This window comes from Montipora capricornis, chromosome 8, assembly GCF_036669925.1.
Source record: "Montipora capricornis isolate CH-2021 chromosome 8, ASM3666992v2, whole genome shotgun sequence".
NCBI lineage: Eukaryota > Metazoa > Cnidaria > Anthozoa > Scleractinia > Acroporidae > Montipora > Montipora capricornis.
Window position 1 is genome coordinate 410,165 of NC_090890.1, and position 8,051 is coordinate 418,215.

At 41.6% G+C, this 8,051-nt stretch overlaps 4 non-coding genes across 4 annotated transcripts; all 4 read left to right on the forward strand.

Moving 5' to 3' along the window:
* Nucleotides 1-1,933: 1,933 nt before the first annotated feature.
* Nucleotides 1,934-2,006, forward strand: Trnak-cuu (transfer RNA lysine (anticodon CUU)). The gene has a single exon. It is a non-coding gene; the product is annotated as a tRNA-Lys (tRNA).
* Nucleotides 2,007-3,613: 1,607 nt separating this feature from the next.
* On the forward strand, nucleotides 3,614-3,697 carry Trnal-cag (transfer RNA leucine (anticodon CAG)). Its single transcript has one exon. It is a non-coding gene; the product is annotated as a tRNA-Leu (tRNA).
* Nucleotides 3,698-4,931: 1,234 nt separating this feature from the next.
* Trnal-cag (transfer RNA leucine (anticodon CAG)) lies at nucleotides 4,932-5,015 on the forward strand. Its single transcript has one exon. It is a non-coding gene; the product is annotated as a tRNA-Leu (tRNA).
* A 1,589-nt stretch (nucleotides 5,016-6,604) lies between these two features.
* Trnak-cuu (transfer RNA lysine (anticodon CUU)) lies at nucleotides 6,605-6,677 on the forward strand. Its single transcript has one exon. It is a non-coding gene; the product is annotated as a tRNA-Lys (tRNA).
* The last annotated feature ends 1,374 nt before the right edge of the window (nucleotides 6,678-8,051 follow it).

The window sequence follows — 8,051 nt, forward strand, 5'->3', positions numbered from 1 at the left end:
AAGATAAAGCACAAGTCGATGTAAACCCTTCCTCCTCATCCAGGGGAAAACGCGGGCAAAGGGCACTTAACTTTTTGCCTAAAAATGGAGACATGTGAAACTCTGTAATGTCCCCTTCTTTGATAGAGCAAAGTACTCTAATCTACGTTCCGGCTAGCAGGGATGCAGGTTGAAATCCGTCGGAATTTAACCTACACACCATTGCAGAGGTGGTAGGCCCTACGTCGGCATTTTTCACAACACGATCCTCCCCATTCGAAGGGTAGGTGTCAGAATGGCCGAGCGGTCCAAGGCGCTGCGTTCAAGTCATAGTCTACTCGTGTGGGCGTGGGTTCGAATCCCACTCCTGACACTTCACCTCATTTAAAGTTTTTTTTTGTTACTCCGAATCTTGGGAAACTAAATTCTGTACGCTTAATTTAGGTGAGCGCTATGTACAGGTTTGGAAAGACAATGTCGAAATTGACTTGACCTCAGGTGATCAGAGTCAAATTAGGAATAAGGAGAATAATTAAATTTAGCAATGATCAGATGATTCTAAGTATACAGTACACCGATCTTACCAGCACTCCTACTGAGATATGGAGCTTATAAATGGTAAAATAAGCTGTAAATGTAGAAATAAACTTACCTCTACGTACAGTTGTCCTCGTGTTTTCTGCGCAATCGGAGGGCAAACTGTGTCCTTTTTAGCCGGGTTTGTGGCTTTCAAATTTTTACGATGCCGTTAGTTGCCATTTCCACTCATAAAGAGAAGAGAGGCTGGTGACTCGCGGCGATCTCGTCCCACAAGTTGCTCTCGCATCAGAAAGCAATTGTCCAAATCGCCATAAAAACACCACAGCCTTAAAAGGCAGTGTTTTTTTATGGCCAGATAAATTTCCTATCACATCAACTCCACAACCGGGACAACACAGCGATTTTTGGCGGATAAATTCAAAATAACGTTCGGCTTTCTATAATCTTCCCATGCGTTCAGCTAGATGTGTGGCTACGGCTGTTATAGCTTGATAGCGATCATATTACATTCTGCACTCTCATTGGCCAAGTGTTTCAAATTGTCCAATGAGAGTGCAAAATGTATACGTTAAAATACAGTTACTCGTGGCGGGTATCGAAACCTCCTTACTTCAGCACCGTCGGTGACCGTTCTCAGTTCTGCTTATAAGAATATACGACGCTCCAACCTACTGTGCTACGGGAGCTATGGCCGCTACATGTTGAGTGGACTGTCAACGAACCACGTGGTAGCCTCCCGTGAGCCCTTCAATTGTTGGATTTGCTTCGTCGAACCTGTGTTTCATATTGCATGGGATTTCTTTAGTTTTCTCCATATATATTAAAGAACGAAGATTTTAGTATAAAGATTTTGACATTTATTATTCCAATTTTTAAGAACGTATAGTTTTCATGGTCAAGTATCTCTCTCTCAATCATCTCTCCTACTTGATTAAGTTTATCGTACATGCACTATCTGGCTGTTTCTGAATTTCACACAGAGTTTGTTTCATTTATTAGCCTTATTTTGGCGTTGAGAGTTGCTTTATGAATTTTTCCTCCTCATTTTACAGACTAACCCTAACTTTTGTCTATGATTTTTCCTCAACTCATCATCTACACACACAAAATTTCTCCCAAACTGCCTGCTGACTTGTGAATGTTTTAGTTAGTGGAGAGGAACCCTCTCTTGTAAGGAGGATTCTTTTGTCAACACCATTAAGAAAGCCACAAATGTTGCTAGTGAAACTGCTGCTATTACTTTTAAATAAGCACCCTTTAATTGTCTTTTGATCGTCCTTTCCCACACCCCTCATGATAGTAATTATAATAGTTTTGCAGCATCTGAGGATGAACAAACCCGAAATGCCTCTTGCCCAAGCATGCCAGTCACATATGTTTGTTGAACGTTCCGTCAGCGGTTTTGCAGCGTGGAGCCCGGCTAGCTCAGTCGGTAGAGCATGAGACTCTTAATCTCAGGGTCGTGGGTTCGAGCCCCACGTTGGGCGGTGCACCTTCTATTTTTTGGCTGTCTATCGCTCTTGTGCCCTTCTTGCTGAAGTCATCAACTTTGCTTTTCGTATAGTAAAAACTTGAGGGAGTCACGGACTTTAGAATATGACTTAAAAGCAAAAGTTAGAAATCAAACAGACCTAGGGCAACAGTAATAACGCTTGCAGTTTTTACTCAATTTCCACAAGTATTCGGATTTAGGTCTGCATTTTTACATGGAAGGTGGACTACGGTTGAAAGGTCCTCTGTTTGGTTTGGTTTTCTTGAACTACTGGCCCAATTAACGAAGTTTTACCTTAGTTTGGTTCGCGCCTCGGAAAAGTCATGACGTTGCGGCTACAGGTAAAAAATTACCTTTTCGGAAATTGAAGCCTATTACTTTAAGAAACGTGTCGGCTGTTTCCGCCCAGTCTTTGGCGAAATCGTAACGTGGCACAAGTCACACCACAGAAAGGACCTTCAGTTGAAGCTTTATGATACTTAAGGTACAAAAATGGACTACGATGGCCAGGAAATTGTCACAAGAGCTTAGTTAAAGGGAGATTTCGCTAATAAATTGATGAAAAGTGTAATGCTAGCTTTAAAAAGAGAACTTATGGGTCCGTGAACCTTCCAAGAATAACTTCCAAATCAGATTAAGATTGTTCCTCGAGGCTCTAACCGAAATGAGATGCTCTAAAACGCATCATCTTCAGCCTTGTCTAGTGAGAAGGATTTGATCTCATTGAAACATTCCAATTTACAGAATTATGCACAACTACACATTGTTATAGAATTCAGATTTCAACAAACCTCATGGGATTTGAGCCCATGACCGCCAGATTGCTCTTCCAGCGAACCGTTTACAAAAAGTTAGAAAAAGACACAAGCTGAAAAATTACAATATCCTAATACTACGAAAATGTTCCACTACTCCAATGTTTATTGCACAAAAATTTGAGCTGTGAATTACCTAAACAAGTTTCATAACAACTAAAATAAGTACTTCCACAAACCATAGCAGAGCCGAGAGTGTTGAGATGAAGCGCCAACTTAACTTTGTTGTCAAGGCCATTCTACATGACGGCACCTCTATAGCAAAACGCCCTCTTAGCAGACTCGGCATGGGGCCCGGGCACGAAAGCATTAATTGTGAAGCGCCGTGAATTGTACGAATGAATTCCGGGGGTTCGCTCAAACAAATTCTTTAAACCATCCGGACAAAAATTATTCCGAATTAAAAACACTTATTTGTGAGCTGTTTCAAGCGTCACCTTTGCTCAAGATTGTCCCACCTTAGTAGTGAAGTATCATCAGCAGATCTTGTGTTAAAATCACGAAAGGCCTTCTCCCGGTCTTATTTTGCAATCTATGGAGTCTGTCACACTGGATTTTACAAATGCAACCCCAAAACGCAGACCAATAATTTAGATAAGGAAGGACTTAAGCCTCATCTACATTTGCAGCAAGGTTTGGCGAGGCACCAGGCCGGGACGGATATGTTTCAACGCCCCAAGGCCTGCAGATACATTTTCTCGTTTTCAACCTACATACCATTGCAGAGGTGGTAGGCCCTACGTCGGCATTTTTGCCAACACGCTCCTCCCCACTCGAAAGAGTAGGTGTCAGGATGGCCGAGCGGTCCAAGGCGCTGCGTTCAGGTCGCAGTCTACTCATGTAGGCGTGGGTTCGAATCCCACTCCTGACACTTTACTTCATTTAAGGTGTTTTTTCGTTACTCCGAATCTTGGGAAACTAAATTCTGTACGCTTAATTTAGGTGAGAGCTATGTACAGGTTTGGAAAGAAAATGTCGAAATTAACTTGACCTCGGGAGAGGAGAATAATTAAATTTAGCAATGATTAGATGATTTTAAGTATACAGTACACCGATCTTACCCGGGCTCCTACTGAGATATGGAAGTCTGGCTGCCACTTTCAGATGAAGATAAAGGAACAGTAGATAAAGGCAAATGGAGAGGGAAGAGAGGAAAAAGGAACGTCTCACAAAAAATCCCTGAGCCTTCTATGGAAATGATAATGAATTCATGTTGACGATATCTCTTATTCTCGCTTGGGGAAGACCTTTCTGAATAATATAACGTAAACAGAGGTTACAATCATTTGCTTGAACTGCATAACTCTTTTTATAAACTTAAACATGCCATGCCTTTATTAACAAAGCCGTCTTGATATGAACTGGCGCAACTGTTGCCCCCGTTTTTTTGTGGTGTTCACAGAGCCCCCGTGGCGGAATTGACTAGCGTGTTGGACTTCTAATTCAAAGGTTGTGGGTTCAAGTCTCATCTGGGGTGATGCTTTTGACTTTAAAGTCAGCTTACGTAAAACTAAGTGACTGGATGTTACATTCACCCAATATTACACCTCTTGTTCTCTCTCCGTGACCATCAAATATGAAGCAAACAACAAGAGGCAAACGAAATATGTCTACTCAGCGTTGATAGTTACCACTACAACTATCTCTTACTTTGAAATCTTCGACTTTGAGACATCGCGAAATGATTGTCTTCGTCAATGCAATACAGGCTTTACATAAAAAGCCGATTTCCTGTGAAAAAAGAACAGGGAAGACGCACGAGCTTTCCTCCGCCTACAAAACTTTCTGTCAGTGCCTGATGTAAACGGCAGGAAAAAGAAAAAAACTCATGACAAACATAAAGTACAAGTCGATGTAAAGCCTTCCTCCTCATCCAAGGGATAGCGCGGGCAAAGGGCATCTAACTTTTTGCCTAAAAATGGAGACATGTGAGACTCTGTAATGTCCACTTCTTTGATAGAGCAAAGTACTCTAATCTACGTTCCGGCTAGCAGCGATGCAGGTTGAAATCCGTCGAAATTCAACCTACATACCATTGCAGAGGTGGTAGGCCCTTCGTCGGCATTTTTCCCAACACGCTCCTCCCCATTCGAAACTGACTAGGTGTCAGGATGGCCGAGCGGTCCAAGGCGCTGCGTTCAGGTCGCAGTCTACTTATGTAGGCGTGGGTTCGAATCCCACTCCTGATTCTTCACCTCATTTAAGGTGTTTTTTTTGTTACTCCGAATCTTGGGAAACTAAATTCTGTACGCTTAATTTAGCCGGGTGAGCGCTATGTACAGGTTTGGAAAGAAAATGTCCAAATTAACTTGACCTCAGGTGATAAGGGTGAAATTTGGAATAAGGAGAATAATTAAATTTAGCAATGATCTGACGATTTTAAGTATACAGTACACCGATCTTACCCACACTTCTACTGAGATATGGAACTTCTAAATCCTAAAATAAGCTGTAAATGTAGAAATAAACTTACCTCTACGTACAGTTGTCCTCATGTTTTCTGTGCAATCGGAGGGCAAACTGTGCCCATTTTAGCCTGGTTTGTGGCTTTCGAATTTTTACGATGACGTTTGTTGTCATTTCCACTCATAAAGAGAAGAGATGCTGGTGACTAGCGGCGATCTCTTCCCACAAATTGCTATCGCATCAGAAAGCAACTGTCCAAATCGCCATAAAAATACCACAGCCTCTTAAGGCTGTGGTGTTTTTATGGCCAGTTTAATTTCCTATATTACATCAACTCCACTCCGGGACGACACAGCGATTTTTGGCGGATAAATTCAAAATAACGTTCGGCTTTCTATAATCTTCCCATGCGTTCAGCTAGATGTGTGGCTACGGCTGTTATAGCTTGATGGCGATCATACTACATTCTGCACTCTCATTGGCCAAGTGTTTCAAATTGTCCAATGAGAGTGCAAAATGTATACGTTAAAATACAGTTACTCGCGGCGGTTATCGAAAGCGCCTTACTTCAGCACCGTTGGTGACCGTTCTCAGTACTGCTTATAAGAATATACGACGCTCCAACCTACTGTGCTACGGGAGCTATGGCGGCTACATGTTGAGTGGACTGTCAACGAACCACGTGGTAGCCTTCCGTGAGCCCTTCAATGGTTGGATTTGTTTCGTCGAACCTGTCTTTCATATTGCATGGGATTTCTTTAGTTTTCTCCATATATATTAAAGAACGAAGATTTTAGTATAAAGATTTTGACATTTATTATTCCAATTTTTAAGAACGTATAGTTTTCATGGTCAAGTATCTCTCTCTCAATCATCTCTCCTACTTGATTAAGTTTATCGTACATGCACTATCTGGCTGTTTCTGAATTTCACACAGAGTTTGTTTCATTTATTAGCCTTATTTTGGCGTTGAGAGTTGCTTTACGAATTTTTCTTCCTCATTTTACAGACTAACCCTTAGTTTTTGTCTATAATTTTTCCTCAACTCATCATCTACACACACAAAATTTCTCCCAAACTGCCTGCTGACTTGTGAATGTTTTAGTTAGTGGAGAGGAACCCTCTCTTGTAAGGAGGATTCTTTTGTCAACACCATTAAGGAAGCCACAAATGTTGCTAGTGAAACTGCTGCTCTTACTTTTAAATAACCGTCCTTTAATTGTCTTTTTATCGTCCTTTCCAAGACCCCTCATGATAGTAATTATAATAGTTTTGCAGCATCTCAGGATGAAAAAACCCGAAATGCCTCTCGCCCAAGCATGCCAGTCACATATGTTTGTTAAACGTTCCGTCAGCGGTTTTGCAGCGCGGAGCCCGGCTAGCTCAGTCGGTAGAGCATGAGATTCTTAATCTCAGGGTCGTGGGTTCGAGCCCCACGTTGGGCGGTGCACCTTTTGGTTTTTGGCTGACTAACGCTCTTGTGCCCTTCTTGCGGAAGTCATCAACTTTGCTTTTCGTATAGTAAAAACTTGAGGGAGTCACGGACTTTAGAATATGACTTAAATGCAAAAGTTACAAATCAAACAGACCCTAGGGCAACAGAAGTAATAACGCTTGCAGTTTTTACTCAATTTCCACAAGTATTCGGATTTAGGTCTGCATTTTTACATGGAAGGTGGACTACGGTTGAAAGGTCCTCTGTTTGGTTTGGTTTTCTTGAACTACTGGCCCAATTAACGAAGTTTTACCTTAGTTTGGTTCCCGCCTTGGAAAAGTCATGACGTAAAGCGTTGCGGCTACAGGTAAAAAATTACCTTTTCGGAAGTTAAAGCCTACTACTTTAAGAAACGTGTCGGCTGTTTCCGCCCAGTCTTTGGCGAAATCGTAACGTGACACAAGTCACACCACAGAAAGGACCTTCAGTTGAAGCTTTATGATACTAAAGGTACAAAAATGGACTACAATGGCCAGGAAATTGTCACAAAAGCTTAGTTAAAGGGAGATTTCGCTAAATAAATTGATAAAAAGTGTAATGCTAGCTTTAAAAAGAGAACTCGTGGGTCCGTGTACATGTACCTTCCAAGAATAACTTCCAAATCAGATTAAGATTGTTCCTCGAGGCTCTAACCGAAATGAGATGCTCTAAAGCGCATCATCTTCAGCTTTGTCTAGTGAGAAGAATTTGATCTCATTAAAACATTCCAATTTACAGAATTATGCACAACTACACAGATTGCCATAGAATTCAAATTTCAACAAACCTTATGGGATTTGAGCCCATGACCGCCAGTTTGCTCTTCCAGCGAGCCGTTTACATAAAAGTCAGAACAAGACACAAGCTGAAAAATTACAATGTCCTAATACTACAAAAATGTTCCACTACTCCAATGTTTATTGCACTAAAATTTGAGCTGTGAATTACCTAAACAAGTTTCATAACAACTAAAATAAGTACTTGCACGAACCTTAGCAGAGCCGAGAGTGTTGAGATGAAGCGCCAACTTAACTATGTTGTCAAGGCCATTCTACATGACGGCACCTCTATAGCAAAACGCCCTCTCAGCAGACTCGGCATGGGGCCCGGGCACGAAAGCATTAATTGAGGAGCGCCGTGAATTGTACGAATGAATTCCGGAGGCTCGCTCAAACAAATTCTTTAAACCATCCGGACAAAAATTATTCCGAATTAAAAACACTTATTTGTGAGCTGTTTCAAGCGTCACCTTTGCTCAAGATTGTCCCACCTTAGGTAGTGAAGTATCATCAGCAGATCTTGTGTTAAAATCACGAAAGGCCTTCTCCCGGTCTTATTTTGCAAT